The sequence below is a fragment of the Pinus tabuliformis genome, chromosome 3_2, assembly GCF_031772625.1.
Source record: "Pinus tabuliformis cultivar Carrire ecotype Pingquan chromosome 3_2, CPIR1, whole genome shotgun sequence".
Classification (NCBI taxonomy): Eukaryota; Viridiplantae; Streptophyta; class Pinopsida; order Pinales; family Pinaceae; genus Pinus; species Pinus tabuliformis.
In genome coordinates, this window is record NC_142302.1 from 434247421 (window position 1) to 434270253 (window position 22833).

Consider the following 22833-nt stretch of genomic DNA (forward strand, 5'->3'; position numbering starts at 1 on the left):
AAGTATAGACATATGTAGACACAGTATGGGCGCAACCATCTGTTTATGAATAGTCCACTGTATAATGAATAACAAAATTCCTTGCAACCTGGATGGTGGAAACTAGATCCAGGGTCTTGATTTTCGCTTCCGAACTAGTACGATTCTATCCTTGTGAATGCATGTGTCGAAGTCGAACATGGTAGAAACCACTTGGTTACCAGTCAATGATGTAAACTGTTAACAAGTGTGAGAGAAACCACCAGTAATGTTAATGGCTCTCAAAGTACTCAGTACAATCCATGAAATGTGATTAAATGAGTTGATGTCGAACATGTCATAGAATCCTTTGATCGAAGGTCAATGATGCAACCTGTCGTCGAAGGCGAGAAACCTGCCATTGAGGAATGCAGATTCCAAGGTACTGACGATTTATAGATCATCTTTCTAGATAATGAGCTGAAGTCGATAGAAAGCGATCCGTTGTAGGCAAGCCCACAACACAAAATCATAGATCAAGTTTTCAATAAATATAGTAGCAAGGGCCGACTCAGGGATGGTCAAAATGGATGACAGATATTTTGCAAATAAATGGTTCACTTGAACTGGCCTCTTGAACACATAACGACACTGCAGATGGTTTGGTGACAATTGACCCAAAGCTAATACCTAGAAACCAGCTAAAGACTTTCAATATGGTTTGACTAACTGTTTGGCAAAGGATTTCCCAACCCAGGTGAACAAAAGTGTCATGTTAAAGAGTGGTTGACTGCTTTTCTAAAACACAAAGTATAACAAACAAGTTCATTTTTCTCTCTAGCAACAAGCAGAACAAGCAAATTTATCTTTCTCTAAACATACTGCATTTCACAATAAAAACTATAGAGGTGTTAGACCCTACCTTAAGTCCAACGCTAGTTTGTAGCAGCCAATCTTCAATTGTCCGAAAGAGTTTCCTTTTGAGAACCTGCAACCACAAACAAGAACACATCAAATAACACTTGCATAGCTAATATCATAAAACATGTTCATTATGGTGATCAAGGAGTCCATAAAATAAACCATGAAACATAGCTTATTGAGAAAAATAAACTTGATTGTATTAACTTTGAAATAGAAGAACTCTACAACCTTTGGTGCCTTGATGCTGTACAAGCTCTTCCTGGGGTCCAAACAGGAATCTCCTCTTCTTTGACAAGCCTCACACTCTTCCCAATGAACTCACAACGTATGTAATCTCTCCTCACAAGCTCAATTAGGAAGACTAAATTCCAACAGCATTTCACCTCAAAAATATTCAGCTTTCTTAACCCCTTAGTAACCAGCCCAATGCCTCATTTTATAGTGTAGAGGAAGGAAGTTACAAGTTCCACCTATGAAGGGATAGAATCCTCCTTCAAAGGGATAAGCTCCTCACATCAAGGGGTTAGCTCCTTAAGGTATGGAATGGATGAACCTTAAAGGAGCGAACTCGCCACCTCAAGATTCCCTTCTAGAAACTTCCAGAAATGACTCAAAGTGATTTTTTAAGAATGCACGTATGCCTTTTAGACTTTTACATGGGTCCACACCCCTTACACAGAGAAAGAGCGGTTAGGTGCGCAGGAGATATGACCATTAGGCGGGGGACCGCAGGTAATGCTAAGAGAAAGTGCAGAACCAGAGTTTTATAGATTTTTGAGGACTTTCTCTCATTCTCAAGGATTGACATGAAGAACTGAGGTTTAAGACTTGCAAAAGAGGACAGTATGAGTGGTGATAGACTCACACAGACTGCAGAATGTCATGGTGACAATTTTTAGTGTAACAGATTTCCCCCTAAAGTGCGAAGTCTGTAATAGATGAGGATATCATTTTTCATCTAAGAAGAGTGAAGTACTTTATCATTTCAAGGATCATCCTGTGGATACCCCAGTCAGAACCTATAAAAAACATTCAATGCAAAATATATATATGTGAACATATCATCGCTGAGGTAGGCATTCCCATACTTAGATCAAAACTGACTAGAAAACTAACTAAACTGCTCTGATACAAGAATGATTTTGCAATACATCACAAGTATAGACATATGTAGACACAGTATGGGTGCAACCATCTGTTTATGAATAGTCCACTGTATAATGAATAAAAAAATTCCTTGCAACCTGGATGGTGGAAACTAGATCCAGGGTCTTGATTTCCGCTTCTCGAACTAGTACGATTCTATCCATGTGAATGCATGTGTCGAAGTCGAACATGGTAGAAACCACTTGGTTACCAATCAATGATGTAAACTATTAACAAGTGTGAGAGAAACCACTAGTAATGTCAATGGCTCTCAAAGTACTTAGTACAATCCATGAAATTTGAATAAATGAGTTGATGTTGAACATGTCACAGAATCCTTTGATCGAAGGTCAATGATGCAACCTGTCGTCGAAGGCGAGAAACCTGCCATTGAGGCATGCAGATTCCAAGGTACTGACAATTTCTAGATCATCATTCTAGATAATGAGCTGAAGTCAATAGAAAGCGATCCGTCGTAGGCAAGCCCACAACACGAAATCATAGATCAAGTTTTAAAGAAATATAGTAGCAAGGTCCAACTTAGGGATGGTCAAAATGGATGACAGATATTTTGCAAATGAATGGTTTACTTGAATTGACCTCTTGAACACATAACGACACTGCAGATGGTTTGGTGACAATTGACCCAAAGCTAATACCCAGAAACCAGCTGAAGACTTTCAATATGGTTTGACTAACTGTTAAGCAAAGGATTTCCCAACCCAGGTGAACAAAAGTGTCATGTTCAAGAGTGGTTGACTGCTTTTCTAAAACACAAAGTATAACAAACAAGTTCATTTTTCTCTCTAGCAACAAGCAGAACAAGAAAATTTATCTTTCTCTAAACATATTGCATTTCATAGTAAAAAATATAGAGGTGTTAGACCCTACCTTAAGTCCAATGTTAGTTTGTAGCAGCCAATCTTCAATTGTCCAAAAGAGTTTCCTTTTGAGAACCTGCAACCACAAACAAGCACACATCAAATAACACCTACATAGCTAATATCATAAAACATGTTCATTACGGTGATCAAGGAGTCCATAAAACAAACCATGAAACATAGCTTATTGAGAAAAATAAACTTTATTGTATTAACTTTGAAATAGAAGAACTTTACAACCTTTGGTGCCTTGATGCTATACAAGCTCTTCCCGGGGTCCAAACAGGAATCTCCTCTTCTTTGACAAGCCTCACACTCTTCCCAATGAACTCACAAGGTATGTAATCTCTCCTCACAAGCTCAATTAGGAAGACTAAATTCCAACAGCATTTCACCTCAAAAATATTCAGCTTTCTTAACCCCTTAGTAACCAGCCCAATGCCTCATTTTATAGTGTAGAGGAAGGAAGTTACAAGTTCCACCTCTGAAGGGATAGAATCCTCCTTCAAAGGGATAAGCTCCTCACATCAAGGGGTTAGCTCCTTAAGGTATGGAATGGATGAACCTTAAAGGAGCGAACTCGCCACCTCAAGATTCCCTTCTAGAAACTTCCAGAAATGACTCAAAGTGAGTTTTTAAGAATGCACGTGCGCCTTTTTGACTTTTACATGGGTCCGCACCCCTTACACAGAGAAAGAGCGGTCAGGTGCGCAGGAGACATGACCATTAGGTGCGGGACCGCAGGTAATGCTAAGAGAAAGTGCGGAACCAGAGTTTTATAGATTTTTGAGGACTTTCTCTCATTTTCAAGGCTTGACATGAAGAACTGAGGTTTAAGACTTGCAAAAGAGGACAGTATGAGTGGTGATAGACTCACACAGACTGCAGAATGTCATGGTGACAATTTTTAGTGTAACAGATTGCCCCCTAAAGTGCGAAGTCTGTAATAGACGAGGATAGCATTTGTCATCTAAGAAGAGTGAAGTACTTTATAATTTCAAGGATCATCCTGTGGATACCCCAGTCGAAACCTGTAAAAAACATTCAATGCAAAATATATATATATGTGAACATATCATCGCTGAGGTAGGCATTCCCATACTCAGATCAAAACTGACTAGAAAACTAACTAAACTGCTATGATATAGGAATGATTTTGTAATACATCACAAGTATAGACATATGTAGACATAGTATGGATGCAGCCATCTGTTTATGAATAGTCCACTGTATAATGAATAACAAAATTCCTCACAACCTGGATGGTGGAAACTAGATCCAGGGTCTTGATTTCCGCTTCCCAAACTAGTACGATTCTATCCATGTGAATGCATGTGTCGAAGTCGAACATGGTAGAAACCACTTGATTACCAGTCAATGATGTAAATTGTTAACAAGTGTGAGAGAAACCACCAGTAATGTCAATGGCTCTCAAAGTACTCAGTACAATCCATGAAATGTGAATAAATGAGTTGATGTCGAACATGTCACATAATCCTTTGATCGAAGGTCAATGATGCAACCTGTCGTCGAAGGTGAGAAACCTGCCATTGAGGCATGCAGATTCCAAGGTATTGACGATTTCTAGATCATCTTTCTAGATAATGAGTTGAAGTCGATAGAGAGCGATCCGTCATAGGCAGGCCCACAACACGAAATCATAGATCAAGTTTTCAAGAAATATAGTAGCAAGGGCCGACTCAGGGATGGTCAAAATGGATGATATATATTTTGCAAATGAATGGTTTACTTGAACTGACCTCTTGAACACATAACGACACTGCAGATGGTTTGGTGACAATTGACCCAAAGCTAATACCCAGAAACCGGCTGAGGACTTTCAATATGGTTTGACTAACTGTTAGGCAAAGGATTTCCCAACCCAGGTGAACAAAATTGTCATGTTCAAGAGTGGTTGACCGCTTTTCTAAAACACAAAGTATAACAAACAAGTTCATTTTTCTCTCTTTTACCCCACCATTTATGGCATGTACCTCTTTATTTTTGACAAGCTTGAGGAGGATAACATTTGCTTGGTTATAAGCTGATCCTTCAGATGAGTCCCACTTAGTTTAAAATGTGAACCCTAAGAAGGAGTGGTTTGTTCCTGTTTGTAATTGAACAGGTCCTTTACTGTGAAATCTTAGCAAGTCCAGTATAGGAGAAACTCGGTGTTTTTTAGTTTTAGGGAGTCAAAAGAAAAACTTAAGAAAACTCCATGGATGTCCTTTTTCGTAAATTTGTGTCCCTCAAGCCCGAAAAAGTATAAAATAATACTTGAGAGAACCGCTTGATCATTACAATCAAGGAGTACTTTTCATAATTAGTGGCCTTGATCTGAAAAGGTAAAAAAGTGATTAAAGACACGTCGTTTTATTACCAATATCGAACTTGAAACGACAAAAGTCCAGCAATCTTTTCATGTTTTTATGGTCAGAAAATAGCTGGAAGTCGACCGTCTTTTTAACTCCATTTTAACGAGTTTTAAAAGAAAAACTCGGCAATCTTTTCATATTTTACAAGTCAGAAAAGAGCGTAAAGAGGACTCATGTTTTTTGTTGAAAATGATCAATTATCCCTGAAAATCCGATATTCTACACAAAAACTCAAAACATTACTCATACCTATTTAAGATAAATAAAAATGCATCAAAAGTTACCTTTTTAAAGTGAAAAATAAACAAATTAAAATTCATTTATTCAAAAAATCTTATAAAAAGGGCTTTTGTAAATTCATTTTTACCATTTGACTTCAGAGTGAGAGAAAAGAGCTTTTGGGTAAGAAACTTCTTATGAAGATTGCAGAAAATCCGACTGCTGGAATCGAAAACTGTCACCTCCAGGTAATCCACATTATCATTGACTTGCATTTCAACCGTTTAAAATTTGTTTTTAGGGCTTTAAATTTTATTTTTAGGGAAAATTTGGTTTCAAAATCTGCTCGCGGGGGTCTGCAAGTGCAGCATGCGTGGCCTGCGAACCCCGACTTTTTCCTAGAGGGGAAAATGTCAGAGTTCCGCACCTGCCGCTAAGGAAAAGTGCGGACCTACGCACTGTCTCTAACTAGCGGGTGCGGACCCCGCGAACTAGGTTTTGAAACTACTATTTTTCCATTTTCGCCCCAAAATTCTTGAACCAAAATGTTCTAATCCGCCATTTTTGCTATGTAGGATAAACAAAATGCTCATTTGGCGGGAACGGGAGCACGAAGATGTGGATGAAGCCGCACTAAATCATCTGCCTTCAATACAGGCATTAAACACATGTAGACTATATAAATTCTGGGCCATACCCGGCATGAGGGCTCAGGTAGACTTTCTGCAATGGCTGGTAGATAGGTGGAACATACAGGACCAGTGTTTCATTATTGGTGGCCACCGGCTCGAAATCGAGCTAGAGGATATATACTTCTTGACTAGTTTGCCCAAGAGAGGTGAACGATTATCTCTATTCGGGACTAGGCCAGGTGGCCAGTCTGTCGCTAGTCTCCGACTAGAGTTTTGTAATAACCAAACATCGGACAAACGGATAGATATTAAAACTATCTCCCATCCTGAACTTAAAGTGATTTCATTTACTATCACCAGACTATGCGGGAGCACAGCATTGCATGTAGCTACCGGATCCCAGATGCGCATGGCAGTAGACTATTATCGAGGCACCATCTTCAACTGGTGCGAGGCTGTGTTGGCGAATGTAAAAGGCCAACTGACTAGAGCAAAGAACGGAGAACTAAAAAACTTTGGATATGGTTTTTTGGTCGTGAGCTTTGGCCTAGAGAGGGTCCCTATGTTGGTCCCACAGTAGCTTTCCATTGAGGCTGGACTTCCTCGAGAGCCTAGGATTATGCGTTGGGTTGCAGTGATGGCCCATCATCCTGAGGAGGGTACAGAGGTTGTTCGATTTCTGGCTGAGTATTTTCATTGGTTGGGAAACCAACTTTTTGTTAGACAGGATTTTCCATATGCTGGAATGGATTATCGTGGTGATCCAGACATGGCTCTTCCACCAGGAGAGCAATGGGATGATTCAGGTAAATTATTTTCAACATTTTCTAAGTTTTAAACTATTTTTTTTTGTTTTTTAAATCGTCCAAAGCTGATAGTAAAAAGTTTTAAATGCAGATGTGGGTCCACGGCGACCAGCCATTCTCCAGCCCTATGAGAGGAGACACCCAGCTGCAGCAATGCCGGCCCCACAAGACCAATCAACAGAGACCCTAGTCGAATTGGAGAACCATCTAGAGCGCTTGACAACAGGCATTCCAGAGACTATCATAGATGATATTCCACTTAGGTTACAGCGTTATGTGATTGGGGTCCTAGGACCTTTTAGGAGGTTCCTTTGTAGGGTGGCCCGAGTAGTGGTTTCTTATCATGATCATCATCAGTGATAGGATGATCGCCTTTGTACTATCATTTTTGCTGATCATAAGGTGTTTTTCAACCTATGATCGAAGACGATGTATATTTGACACACTTCTATGCTATGATATATCACTATTACTGTCTATCTTGTATAACATGTTATGGAATGTTTTTAAATTTACTGTTTTATTATTGCAAATGTTTATTTAACATTCGAGAAGCAACTGCATCTGCTAATGTATTTAAATATCTTGGAATATGCTGATATTCAATGTAATCAAATTCACGTTCCAAGAGACGAACTCTCAAAAATAATCTTAATAACACTGGATTTCTAATGGCATAAATCCTGTTAAGTTGTAATACAACGAGTTTAGAATCTAACCTAACAATCAAACTCTGAATCCCAAATGAGATGGATTCAGATAATAACTCAATCACTGCACTATACTCTGCAATGTTATTCGTTGTTTGACCAAGGCTTACCCCATGCATAGATACTAACTCGTCAGAGGGTGAATAGATAACCCAAGCTGCAGAAGAAATGTTCCGTGTACTACGACAAGCACCATCAACAAAACCAATATATGTTTGAGGAGACGTCGACATCTACAATATCAAGAGTAAAACCAAGATAAGCAGGAATAATGAAAACTTACTCTCTAAACTAGGCACACTTATCTAATCTAAAACACACCGGCTAAAAAGAAAAACTAATCTAACAAAAATCTCCACACTGAAATTTAAGCATAATATCTCTTTAGATAAAGCCCATTTCTGGGTTTACCCAAAGAGACACCGTCAAAATCTTCCAATTCATAGGCCCCTTTTGCCAGCTTTCGCTTAACAATGTAAGGACCATGCCACATAGGTACAAATTTTCCAGCCCCTAGCTTATCGTTTGCTTGATCGTATAATAAAACTAGGTCTCCTTCCGAAAAAATACAAGGTCTAACATTTCGATCGTACTGCGCTTTAATTCGTTTGGCATGAGTTTCGATTGTTAATGCAGCATCACGTCGATTCTCATCTAGTTGAGTTAAGTACAACAAACTTTTTTCCTCTTCGGAAGTGGCTGGGAGTAATTCTATGGCTATTTGCAATGATGGAATTTCGCATTCAATAGGTAACATTGCAACATTGCTTCCAAATCGTAAACCAGTTGAAAAGGAGTGAAACCAATTGATGTTTTTACTGAGGTTCGATATGCCCAAAGTGCTAAAAATAACATGTTATGCCAATTCGACCTATGAATACCAATGATTCGTCGAATCATAGTGACTGGAACCTTGTTGATGGCTTCAACCAGACCATTAGCCTGTGGTTAATGTGGAGTAGAACTATCGTGACGCAGGCGAAGTTGATCTGTCACTTCAGTCATCATGATGTTTCGAAAATGACTCCCATGATCAGTAATTATAGCTTGAGGAACACCGAATCTAGTAATTACATGATTGAAAACGAAAGTTGCAGCAGTTTTGCCATCTGCCGTAAATGTAGGCATCACCTCGGCCCACTTAGTAAAATAATCTACCACAAGGATGATATACGCATGCCCCCCGGCCGAGTGAGGGTTACATGTAATAAAGTCAATACCCCACTTTGCAAAAGGACCGACGGAAATTATAGGGTGGAGAGGAGCAGGTGGAGCACGCATCTTTCGAACAAAAATTTGACAATTGTGGCATTTCCGGACTGCATAGATACAATGTTTAAATAAGGATGGCCAGAAATAACCAGTGCTCAGTATCTTTTGGGCTGTGGCATACCCAAACATATGACCGCCACATGCTCCAGAGTGACAGTCATTAAGAACCTTTTCAGCTTCTTCATGAGTTAGACAACGTCGGAAAATAGAATCCGCCCCACGACGATAGAGTGTATCTCCAATAATATTGTATTGTTGGGATTGGAAACATATTTTCTTTCGCTGAGATCATGAGATTTCAAGCCGAAAAGATTGGGTTTGGAGATAAACAATTATATCTCCATACCATGGATCAAGAGTACTGATAAGAAACAAGGATTCATCCGCAATGGGTTCTTCCGCCACAGTTTCAGTATCAGTACGCAGGAAATCACACATCAGTTCCGCAAAAACCAAAGATTTCTTTGCCTTGGATTTTTCAAATTCCAAGTCAAATTCCTGCAGGATAACGATCCATTTGGAATACTTGCCCCCTAGCAATTGTTTGGTCAAAATATAGATCATAGGGTTACAGTCAGAAATTACTGTAGTTTTGCGTAATAAGATGTAGTGACGAAAACGTTGGACAGCTTGAACGGCTGCCAAGGCCAATTTCTCCACATGCGAATATTTCAGCTCAGTTGGATTCAGAGTTCGACTAAGATAGTAAATCACATGTTCACTATTGAATTCATCTTCCTGAACTAAAACCATCCCAATGGTGGAATGAGAAGCGGCGAGGTACAAAAAGTAATCCTGGTTGTAGTTGGGAGGATGCAATAACGGTGCATCGGTCAATGCGTGTTTAAGTGCATCAAAAGACTTGTCAGCTGTCTCATCCCAAAAGAATGGAGTATTCTTTTTCAACAACTTGGTAAAACCTTTCGTTATCTCAGCGTAGTTAGGAATGAATCGACGTAAAAAATTTACTTTCCCTTGCAAACTTTGGAGTTGGCGAAGAGTTGAAGGAGGAGGCAATTTGACAATAGCTTCAACCTTCGAGGGATCGACACGAATGCTAGTTTTTGAAACAACAAATCCCAGTAAACGACCCGTTTCTATACAGAAAACACATTTGTGCAGATTTAGCCTAATTTGATAATGCCTACATCTCATAAAGATTTCTCGTAAATGAGTGAGATGATCGGCTCTATGTAATGAATGGGCAGGTAAATCATCAAGATAAGGCTACACAATGTGCTTGATGTCATGAAATGCGTAAGACATAGCCCTTTGAAAAGTTTCTCTAGCGTTCTTCAATCCAAAAGGCAATTTACAGTAAGCAAATGTCCCCCATGGACAAATGAAAGCCATTTTTGGTTGATCAGCAGGGAGTATGTTAATTTGATTGCAACCGGAAGAACCATCCATAAAGGAAAACAGTTCAATGCCGGCACAATCATCAATAATTTGAACGATATAGGGTTTTGGATAATTGTCTTTAGGACAAGCTCAATTAATATCCCTATAATCAATACATATTCTTATTGTTCCTTGCTTTTTGGTAACAGGAACAATATTCGATACCCAATCTGTTAAAGGAATTGGATAAATGAAACCTGCTCGAAGTAATTTCTCAACTTCAACTTTTATAGCAGCAACTTTTCACGGGTGTATCTGACGCAAACGTTGCCGGACAGGTTTAGCATCTCGGTAAGTTTTAATTTCATGGACAACAATTGATGGATCGATTCCTGGCATTTCTTCATATGACCAGGCAAACACGTCTCGGAATTCTTGAAATAGGGCTTTATAAGTTTGGAGTTCATCATCCATACAGCAAGCACCTATATGAATGTTTTCAATAATTCCAGGTTTAACTGAAATGTCAATAGAAACCGTTCAAGAAATATTTCCCAAATTTAACTCAGAATCAGGATGTTGTAATGGATTCTGTGGGTCTTTGACATAATCAGTGGTAAAAATAGATGAAAAATCATTTTTGAAAAGATCAGGCTCAGGTAAGAATGAAGATCGGTGATGAAGATCTTCCCATGGTAACTCATCAACAGATAAAAGTTCAAGAATCTGCTCATCAGAATGAACAAGCTCGGAAAATGTTGTTGAAGCTGAGGTTGATATTGAAAGTGATTCTTCATGGACCACATTCATTGGATCAATTTCGGTTGAATTGGAGTCAGAAAATGACTGTACAACCTGGTATGCAATTTCAAAGGGACTCAAAGGCATTGCGCCACCAAATGAGTGTTACACTCAAAAATGTCACCATGACTATTTACAGTTAGTATGGCTCTATCAACAGTCATGCTATCCTCTTAGGCAAGTCTTATGCCTCTGCTCTCCATGTAAAACTCCAAAAAGAGAGAAAGTCTTTATAAATGTATTTATCTCTGGGTACGCAGGTTCTCTCAACCTTACCTGCGGGTACGCACCCAATGTTCACAAAAGCTGCGTACTTGTATGCTCTGTATGTAAAGGGGCAGGTGCCTCCCCCTGTAAAGGTCAAAATGTGCAAGTTTCATCTTTAAAAAGTTACTTGTGGTCATTTCTAGAGCATTCTAGAAGGTTGTTCGACGTGTATTGAGTGCCTCCAGATGGTTCATGTACCCCTACCAAAGAGGAACTTATCCCATCAATAAGGGAGCTATCCCATCCAAAGAGGGGATTATCCCATTGATGGTGGACCTGATTAACTTCCTCTTGAGCACTATAAATACAGGCATTGGGCCAGAAGGAGGAGAGGTTGGAAGCTAAACATTTCTAAGGGTAGATGCTGCTGGAATTAGGACTCCCATTTAGAAGCTTGTGAGGAGAGATTGCCATCTTTGCTTGTTCTATCTGGAAGTGGGTGAGCTTTGTCAAAGTAAAGGAGAACTCTTGATGGACCCTGGGAGGGACTTGCACAACACCAAGGCTCAGGTTGTAATTGTTCCTTTTGTTTCCTATTAATGCAAATGAGTCCATTCTTCTCAATAACTTGTTATTTATGAGTTGTTTCATGTACTCCTTGGTCTATGTGTTAAATATGTTTTATTCTATGAGATTATCAAGTGCTATTTAATTGTTTGATTGTTAGTGGATGTAGGTTTCAAAGTGAAGGAGGAGCTCATCCGGATCAGTGGAGCTGGACTGCTACAACAGCGTTGGATTACAGGTAGGATCTAAACACTTGATTTCTTATATAGTAAATGCATGTTTAGAGAAGGATTTCTCTTATTTGTCTTGTTTGTCAATAGAGAGTCTTAGGCTCCTAGGGAGGTTGGTTGTGTCCGCACTATCGACTCTTTCCGCCTGACAAAATGGCGACTCCGCTGGGGAATCCATTGATGTGAAAGTCTTTTCCTTTGTATGCAACTTTGATCTGAGAAAAGTCATTTATTTTCTGGTTTTTGGCTCTGTGACTTTGTTTTTGGGTGGGTTAGCTTAGGGTTAGATTCAATTTAGTTTTTTTTTGGTTTTTTCAGTAGTACGCACCCTCTGAGTATTGCACAGTGCGTACTTGTACGCACTGTTGCTGTGTGCACAGAGCGGGCTCGCACCTGGCTTAACCGGTTGCCTGCGTACCCTGCTAAAAATTAAGAAAATTCCATTTTTTGCATTTTTTCTCTTAGATTTTGCTTTTTATTAGTTTTTACTGCCCAGATCCATTAGTCTCTTGTCAAAGATCTTCATCTGAACTTGTTTCGATAGCATTGAGTGTTTTAGTGGATTTCATAGAAGTTTAAGCCCTAGGGTTTGATTTTTGAGTAGGTCTTGTAGTGACTTTGGCGGTAGAAGTTGTCAAGCCTTAGATCTCTCTGGTTTTGTCAGCCTTCTTAGAAGTCGGACCTGTCATAAAGTCTACCTGTGAGAGCAACTTACCTTTGAGTTGTCTCTTTGGCAAATTTCGAAATACTTGTTGATTGAGTATTGAATTCCATTTTACAAAAAGAACAAAAAGATTTGAGTTTTGTTTTGACTGGTCTTTTGATTCTGCATTAGCTGGTCCTTGACTTGATTGTGGTCAAGTAAAACAACCTAGAATCATCCTTGTAGGCTTTTGCCTCGTTAGGTTTGCTTAGAGTAAATTTCTTTTTGATTTGCTTGTGAGTCAAGTTTTCATAGATTTTATAGCTTTTGAGATTGATTTTTGTTAAAATAGATTTATATGCTTTATTAAATAAGAGAAAATACAAAAACATCTCCTTTGAAAAGTTTTGTTTCAAGTAGCTTTGAGGGATTTTGAGAGAAAAAGAATTTTTCGTGCACGTAAGGAGTGGTCATGTTTGTATGCTTGGAAAGATAAAGAGAATTGTTTCTTTGATTGTCTTTACTAAGAAAGTTGTTTTCTATAAAATTTGCATTTCTCAACTCTCTTAGTTAGGAATTTAATTGAAAGAGAAAAGTAGCGTAAATCATCCTAGGTGCATTTTTGTAGTGGTTTGAGTCGAGTCTACACACCATTGGTTTCACTTCCGCTACCTTTTGTCTTTAAGAAAAACCATAAAATTAACACTTTAAGTAAAATCAACGTAGTAACTTTTATTTACTAGGGCTCTGAAACACCAATTTAGATCAGGCTAGTGTCTTGGAGTAGGAGAGTAATTAACTCTCCAAGACAACAAAACCAAACAAGTAGCTTATCTTGTGATAGAATAAATCCAATTGTCTCATTTGTACTCTGGGAAAGCTCCTCTTAAAGGAGAAGCACGAGCTCGTGTCCGAACCAGTGAGGGGATCAATCCTCCCTCGTTGGGAACGACGCCAGACACGCACGTATTACAAACGGTAAACCTCGGATTAACCATTGTCGAGGAGCCAGGGGTCACTTGTCGGTAAACCTTGGATTATTGTCAAGGAACCGGCAAGGGGATTGAGCTTGATACTCTGCCCTTGCGTGTTGTCGGAGTGTAGACTGTTCCCCCAGGTGCATTTGTTGCGGTTGGTAACCTTAGTGACCATTATCTTTAGGATTCTACCGAGGTGATGGTGGAGGGAAGATCCCACTGTACCTGGAGCAGACGTCGGCTAGACTCACTTGGATTTTCCGGGGGGTTCACTTCACTCGAGACGGTTAAAGTGAAGGAACTTGTGCCGGTCTATTCATTAAGCAGGTTGCCGGGGTAACTGTTCCACCCGCCACTTCTGTACTGAATCCGGCGATGTTGGGTTTCATCTCCAACTAGCGTTTTCGGTCTGGAAGGCTACTGTTTGTGCTTGGTTTGACGCCCTAGATTCTTTAGGCGTGTGATTCAAATTTGTTTGGTTCTTTAGCGACTTTAGGTGGTTTGATTTGAGATTTTACTTTGTTTTCGTGTGTAGTAGTTAAAATTTTTAGCTGTGGCGGAATTACCGAGACAGTCCCGTAGACTTCGGGGCAAGTCACCTGAGATTGTTACCGGAACTGATTTGTTGAGGAAACTCCGTAGATCACGGGGTGGATCTCCCGAAGACGTCCCGGGTCAGTACGAAGGATTGAAGGTCCTTGTAACTCCTCCTAGTGGCAGTAGAGTAGGTTCACCTGAAGAAGGAGAATCTTCCTTGGTAGTCCATCCAGATTACCAAAGTCTAGAGACAGGTTATAATCCCGAAGCTGTTACAGTTTCTGAGCTTGCTGGTAGTTTTTCGTCTACTAGTGATATAGGCGAAGAACCTGAAATATCTGAACCTGTTACTCCGACTTCTAGTGTTCCAGATTCACCAAGAGTAGAACAAGTTATCACCGAAAATCTTCCTACTGGTTTGATTGCTATTGAAGAACTTGCTCCAGAGGAAGAAATAGGTGTCTCTAACCTTGAAGATCAACTTACTATTGATCTAAGGGAGCGTGAATCTATCTTTTACAGTCCTCCTAGAAGTACTACTTGGTACCTTTCGTTAACTAACTATTTAGACAACTCAGGGTTAAGTTTTTCTCCACCTCGTACTCCTTTTCCACCTGGAGGTATCTATACTCCTGTAAATATGTCTGGTCAGTCGTCCGTGTTCACTCAATCTTCTGAATCTTTCTTACACGGCGGTCCTTCTGTTCCCACCGGGTATCAGTCACTTTCTGGTACCTTTGCGGGGGCATCTCCTCAACCCGTTGATCATGGGTTATTAGCTGGAAACAATGGTAATAGACCGTTGGGTGTAGGGGACATTTACATGATGTCAGGATCAGTTCCCGTTTCTCAACCTCAAGGTGGCCAATTACCGCCTGGGGGGCAGCCTCAATTAACGCCTGGGGGGCAACCTCAAGGTACACAAATTGTGTCTGGGGGGCAACCTCAAGGCCAGTATGTACCTATGGTACAATACATGCCTCAAGGTCAACCCCAGCCTCAATATGTACCCCAGGGTCAACCTCAGTATCAATATCAACCTCAAGGGTATCAACCTCAAGGTCAAGGTCAACCCCAGTATCAGTATTTACCCCAAGGTTATCAACCTCAAGGTCAATACTCGAGTCAAGGTTATCAACCACCTCAGGGTCAGTCTTATGTTCAAGGTCCGGGACATGTACCTTTCAATTATCAACCCTACCCTCAACCTGGTTACGGATCTCAGTATCCTCAACCTGTTACGGGTCAATACCCTGGAATGATAGTGTGGGATCCATCCCAAGGTCAACAGGTGTTGCAGCCAAGTATACAGTTGTTACCTCAAGCTGGACAACCCGTAGTTTCTGGTTCACCCCAGCAACCGCAACCTTTCCAGTCAAATGTTCAAACTTCTGTAACTTCGGTAGTTACTCAGCTGCCAATTGCACCTAGTACTCCATCTCAAACGGCTGCTGCAACTACCGCTACATCTACCGCACTTACTTCTGGAGTATCGACAGCTCCGGTTTCTACTGTCTCTGCAACCACTCCTCAGGAATCTTTACCGTTGTCTGGATCTACGATTCAAACCACGGTCCAGATGCCTATAGGTCAGCCTGGTATAAGTACGGTTGTCACTACTCAACCTCAATTTGTTCAACAACCGTACCAGGGACAGTACCAACAAGGGCAAGCTGTCCAACAACCGGTTTACCAGTATCAACCGTATCCTGGGTACACTTATCAACAACCTCAACAACCCCAGTACGGTCCGGTTAATCCTGGTTTTCCAGGAGGATATAATATCCCTAATGCGATTCCTGTTCCTAGTTATCCTGGATATCCTCCTCCTGGGACTGGTCTTGTGACCCAGAGTTTTAGAGATCCTAACCGGCAATTACCGTTTATCGCAACTTTGGATTTACCAGATTTGACGCGCCTAACGAATGATCCAATTCAATATCTTCAGTTCTGGCCGCCAATGCCAAATAAGTTGCCCAGTGATATACCCAAGTTCGAAGGTAAGCCTGGAGAGGATCCGTCCAATCATGTGATGACTTACCACCTCTGGTGTGCTTCAAATTCTATCTCGGATGATTCGATCCGCTTACGTCTTTTCCAGCGTACACTCATTGGTCTCGCGGCCAAGTGGTACATTGAGTTGCCACGGGCCTCTTTTTACAATTTTAGCCAGTTAGCTACCTCGTTCTTAACTCACTTTCAGTTGCCGGTCAGATACGATAACGGCACGGAGTTATTAACTTCACTAAAACAATCGACGTCCACGTATATTTCTGATCACATTCATGAGTGGAGACGTCGAAGGAGGTTAGTGAAAGTTTTTATTCCGGACCAAATCTTAGCTGAATGGTTTGTTAAATCATTATTACCGAAGATTACTGAAGATGTAGCTAAGGCCGGAGTAGTTACTGAGGAGCAAGTCATTGCTCAAGCGCAGTACCTTGACTTAGTTTATACTCAGTCAGGTACGTTACACGAGAAGATCCCAGATCTTCCAAAATCGAATCAAATCGCTGCTGCTCCTTCGGGATCTCATGCCGCTGATGGTATGATTGGTACGGTGAACACAAAGAGTAAGAAGAAGTCTTCCAAGAGTTCTACTACTCCTATAATCACCTTGCCTGATTCCCCGACAGGAGAGTCTTCTCCTGAACTTTCCGCCGATATTCACGCTGTAGAGTCATCTACGGCCAAATCAAAAAACGGTGGAAAGAAGAAAGGGAAGAAGAAGGCTAAAGCAGACAAGGCTCCGAAGGAGAAAACAGAAAAGTCGGAAACCAATGACGAAAAGCGCAAACCTCGATATCCTTGTCTTATTTGTGAAGAGGATCATTTTACAAGAGATTGCCCTCATCGGGCCGAGGTTGTGAAAATAGTCAAAGGTTCTCCCACTCCTGCTGTGTTGAAAGATCCATTTCCAAAGCAGGAGAGTAAGATGATAGGTTCTTCCTCGACTGCCAGTGAAGAACCCATTTTGATGATGTCTCATGTGAGGATTGCGACTCGGTCGCAAGATTATGGTAGTAAGAATCCTGTTGATGGTAAGGAAGCAGAATCTTCTCATTCTAATCCATCAACCTCAGCTCCTGGTTCCGATCCACTACAGATCGAAAAACCTAACCCGGACTTAGTAATCAAACCGCCCGCCAAGGGTGTACTTCGAAGGTCTGCTTTCAATCCACATGCGAGAGCGGCCCAGAATTACAACATTGTTGAGGACTTAGCTGTTTCACCCTCAGCAATGTCGGCTTTAGAAGTGCTGCAATCATGCCCAGCACAACGGAAATTACTTTTGTCGGCTATCGGAGCTGTTGATGTTCAGGACCCGAATCTGATAATCTTCGATCTAGAAAATAGTACACCGCGTCTACCCCATCAAATGGCTTTCCAAATTCCAGTGATAGTAAAAAACAGGCCTATTCATCGGACTGTAATTGATGAGGGAGCTTCCACGTGTATTATGTCGATTCAGTGTTGGAGATCGCTTGGTTCTCCTTCGCTGAACCAATCCCCGACCATCCTTAAGGCCTTTGATGGCCGTGGGTTCCGTCCGTTTGGTATTCTACAGGAATTGCCTATAGGGGTAGAAGGTAAAACCGTTAGTCTGGATGTGGAAGTGGTTGATGCCCCTCTAGACTACAACCTTCTTTTGGGTCGAAGTTGGTCATATGCTATGACAGCGGTCGTTTCATCGGTCTTCAGAGTAATAAAGTTTCCACATAACGGTAAGATCGTGACAATTGATCAGCTGACATACTTTTCATCCGACCCAGCCTCTTCAGAGAGTATCCAGCATGTCGGTAAGACGACAATCCCTTATAGGGACGTTGGCGTAGGTTTAGTTAAAGATTCCGGTTTACTGGGAACTTTTCCTTTCCCTCCAATCAACGCAGACCCTTCATTTGCATCAATTCATATGATTACATCAGACACCATTATTTACGATGATCCTTGGATTGTCCCATCTGAATCTGAGATAGACTCATTCGGTGATGCTATGCCTTTGAGTCCATATGAAATTGCTTATGAAGTGGTCATGTCTTTTACCGACTCGCGTTCAACCCAAATCGACCAAATGAATGTGGTCAGTGAAGAGTCACTTTTCACATCAACCTTAGAACGGATAGCGTTTCCCGAAGTCGTGTCATCTGACGAGCAACTTCGCGAAATCCTAAGTGTAGACGATCTACCATGGGAAGATCTTCATCATAGATCTTCGTTTTTACCTGAGGATGATGCTTTTGAAAATGATTTTTCATCTATCTTTACCGCTGAATATGTCAAAGACGCTCAGAATCCAACGAAACATCCTGATTCAGAGTTGAATTTAGGGAATATTTCTCGCACTATTCCCATTGACATTTCAGTGAAGCCCGAAATTGAGGAAAACATTCATATAGGTGCCTCATGTACAGAAGATGAAATTCAAACTTACAAGGCCCTATTCCAAGAATTCTGCGATGTGTTTGCCTGGTCTTACGAGGAAATGCCAGGAATCGACCCTGCCATTGTTGTTCATGAAATAAAGACCTACCCGGACGCTAAACCCGTCCGGCAACGGTTGCGTCAGATTCACCCTCGGAAAGCGGCTGCGATTAAAGCAGAAGTCGAGAAGCTGTTGAAAGCAGGTTTCATTTATCCGATCCCGTTAACGGATTGGGTATCGAATATTGTTCCGGTTAACAAGAAACAAGGAACAATAAGAATCTGTATCGATTATAGGGATATAAATCGAGCTTGTCCAAAAGACAACTATCCAACGCCTTATATCGATCAAATAATTGATGATTGTGCCGGAAGTGAAATGTTTTCCTTTATGGATGGTTTTTCGGGCTATAATCAAATCAATATTCTACCTGCCGATCAACCAAAAACGGCATTCATTTGTCCATGGGGGACATTTGCTTACTGCAAATTACCTTTTGGACTTAAGAATGCCGGAGCCACTTTTCAACGGGCGATGTCTTACGCATTTCATGACATCAAGCACATTGTGCAACCGTACCTCGATGATTTGCCTGCTCATTCTTTACATCGAGCTGATCACCTTGTCCACTTACGAGCAATCTTTATGAGGTGTAGGCATTATCGTATTCGGTTGAATCCACACAAGTGTGTTTTCTGTATAGAAGCGGGTCGATTGCTGGGATTTGTTGTTTCAAAAGCCGGCATTCGCGTCGATCCCTCGAAGGTCGAAGCTATCATCAAATTGCCTCCTCCTTCGAGTTTGCGCCAACTCCAAAGTTTGCAAGGGAAAGCAAACTTTTTACGCCGATTCATTCCAAACTACGCCGAGGTCACTAAGGGTTTTACACGGTTGTTGAAACAGAACGCTCAATTCTTTTGGGACGAGATTGCCCAACAATCTTTTGATGCACTTAAACACGCGTTGACCCATGCACCGTTGTTGCATCCTCCCAACTACAACCAGGACTACTTCTTATACCTCGCAGCTTCGCATTCCACTATTGGAATGGTGTTAGTCCAAGAAGATGAATTCGGAATGGAACATGTGATATATTATCTTAGTAGGACGTTAAATCCCACTGAGCTAAAATATTCGCATGTGGAGAAATTGGCCCTGGCAGCCGTTCAAGCTGTCCAGCGTTTTCGTCACTACATTCTTCTCCGTAAAACTACAGTTATTTCGGATTGCAACCCTATGATTTATATTTTGACAAAACAACTGCTAGGGGGCAAGTACTCTAAATGGATCGTTATCCTGCAAGAGTTCGACTTGGAGTTTGAGAAGTCCAAGTCTAAGAAATCCTTAGTTTTTGCGGAATTGATGTGTGATTTCCCGCGTGCTGACACAGAGACTGTGGCAGAGGAGTCCATTGCGGACGAATCTTTGTTTCTTATCAGTACTTTAGATCCGTGGTACGGGGATATAATCATCTATCTCCAAACCCAAACCTTTCGGCCTGAAGCTTCAAAGTCGGAACGTCGAAAAATTCGGTTTCAATCCCAGCAATACAAGATTATTGGAGATACACTTTATCGCCGGGGGGCAGACTTAGTTTTTCGACGTTGTTTAACTCACGAAGAGGCTGAGAGGGTTTTGAATGATTGTCACTCTGGAGCATGTGGCGGTCATATGTCTGGGTATGCCACAGCTCAGAAGGTGTTGCGCGCTGGCTATTTCTGGCCGTCCATGTTTAAAGATTGTATCATTGCGGTCCGGAAGTGCCACAACTGTCAAGTGTTTGATCGCAAGATGCGCGCACCACCTGCTCCTCTCCATCCTATAATTTCCGTTGGTCCTTTCGCCAAATGGGGTATCGATTTTATTACTTGTAACCCTCACTCGGCCGGGGGGCATGCGTATATCATCCTCGCGGTTGATTATTTTACTAAATGGGCCGAGGCGATGCCTACATTCGACGCAAGCGGCAAAACAGCTGCAGTTTTCGTATTCAATCATATTATAACTAGGTTTGGTGTCCCACAAGCAATCATCACTGACCATGGGAGCCATTTTCGAAACATCATGATGACTGAGCTTACAAGCCAGCTTGGTTTGCGCCACGATAGCTCTACTCCTTATTATCCGCAAGCCAACGGTTTGGTTGAGTCTATCAACAAAGTTCTGGTTATCATGATCCGACGAACCATTGGTATTCATCGGTCGAATTGGCACAACATGTTATTTTCAGCGCTATGGGCATACCGAACTTCAGTGAAAACTTCAACAGGGTTCACTCCTTTCCAGCTAGTTTATGGCTTGGAAGCGTGTTACCCATTGAATGCGAAATCCCATCACTTCAAATGGCTGTCGAATTACTCCCAGCTACTTCCGAAGAGGAGAAACGTTTATTATACTTAGCTCAGTTAGATGAGACTCGACGTGACGCTGCATTGGCAATCGAGACTCACGCGAAGCGAATGAAAGCTCAGTATGATAGAAATGTGACCCCTCGAAGTTTTTCGGAGGGAGACCTAGTACTATTATATGATCAAGCTAACGATAAACTAGGTGCTGGAAAATTCGTTCCTATGTGGCATGGACCCTACATTGTAAAGCGAAAGCTAGCAAAAGGGGCCTATGAGCTGGTAGATTTTGATGGGGACTCTTTGGGTAAACCCAGAAATGGACTTTACCTTAAGAGGTATTATGCTTAAATGGTGGGTATGGAGAATTTTAGTTAGGTTAGGTTTTCTTTCTAGCTAGTATGTTTGTTAGTTTAGATAGTGTGCTTAGCTTAGAAAGTGTGTTTTTAGTCGTTATTCTGGCTTATCTTGGTTTTACTCTTGATATTGCAGATGTCGACGCCTCTCCAAACATACATTGGATTTGCTGATGGTGCTTGTCGTAGTACACGGAATATCTCTTCCGCAGCTTGGGTTATCTATTCGCCCTCTGACGAGTTAGTTTCTATGCATGGGGTAAGCCTCGGTCAAATGACGAACAACATTGCAGAATACAGTGCAGTGGTTGAATTATTGTCTGAATCTATTTCATTTGGAATTCGACGTTTGATAGTGAGGTTAGATTCTGAACTCGTTGTATTACAGCTTAATAGAGTATATGCCATTAGAAATCCTGTGTTATTAAGGTTGTTTTTGAGAGTGCGTCTCTTGGAACGTGAATTTGATTACATTGAATATCAGCATATTCCAAGGTCTTTAAATACATTAGCAGATGCAATTGCTTCTCGAATGTTGGACAGACATTTACGATAATCATGCAAGTAAATTTAAAAACATTTCATCACATATGTTAAACAAAATAAGCCGGTAATAATGATATATATATAGATAGGAGTGTGTCAAAAAATATACATCGTCTTCGATCATAGGTTGAAAAACACCTTATGATCGCCAAAAATGATAAGTACAAAAAACCAAAAATGTCATATGTGTCTACAAAAGTGACTAGCCAATCACTGGTGGTGCTCTCTATACGAGACCACTGCCCGCGCTACCCTACACAAGAACCTCCTAAAAGGTCCTGGGACTGCGACCACATAGCGCTGAAGTCGAATGGGAATATCATCTATGGTGGTCTCTGGTATATCCGCCGTCAGACGCTCTAGATCCTGTTCCAGCTCGGCTAAGGTCTCTGCGGCCGCATCCTGTGGGGCTGGCGCTGGTACAGCTGGTACTCTCCTCTCAAAAGCCCGGAGGTTGGCTGGACGCCGTGGACCTACATCTGCATTTTTAAAATTTGTGCTGTCAGTTTTGAGGCGATATAAAAAAAAAAAAAATACATAATTTAAAAACTCGTGGAAAATGAAGTACCTCTGTCGTCCCATTGTTCTCCCTGTGGAAGAACCATGTCTGGATCACCTTGAAAATCTACTCCCGCATACGGAAAGTCCTGGATCGCAAAAACCTGGTCCTCTAACCAGTGAAAATAACCAGCAGGGAATCGAACAACTGCCGCGCCCTCGTCAGGATGCCGGGCCATCACCGTAACCCATCGTATCAGCTTTGGCTCCCGAGGACCCAAGATATCAACAGTGAGATGCTGAGGGATCAGCATCGGAACTCTCTCTAAGGCAAAGCTCACAACTAGAGGCCCATATCCAAAGGTCTTCAGTTGTCCGTTCTTTGCCCTAGTCAGTTGGCCCTTCATGTTGGCCGACACAGCATCGCACCAGTTGA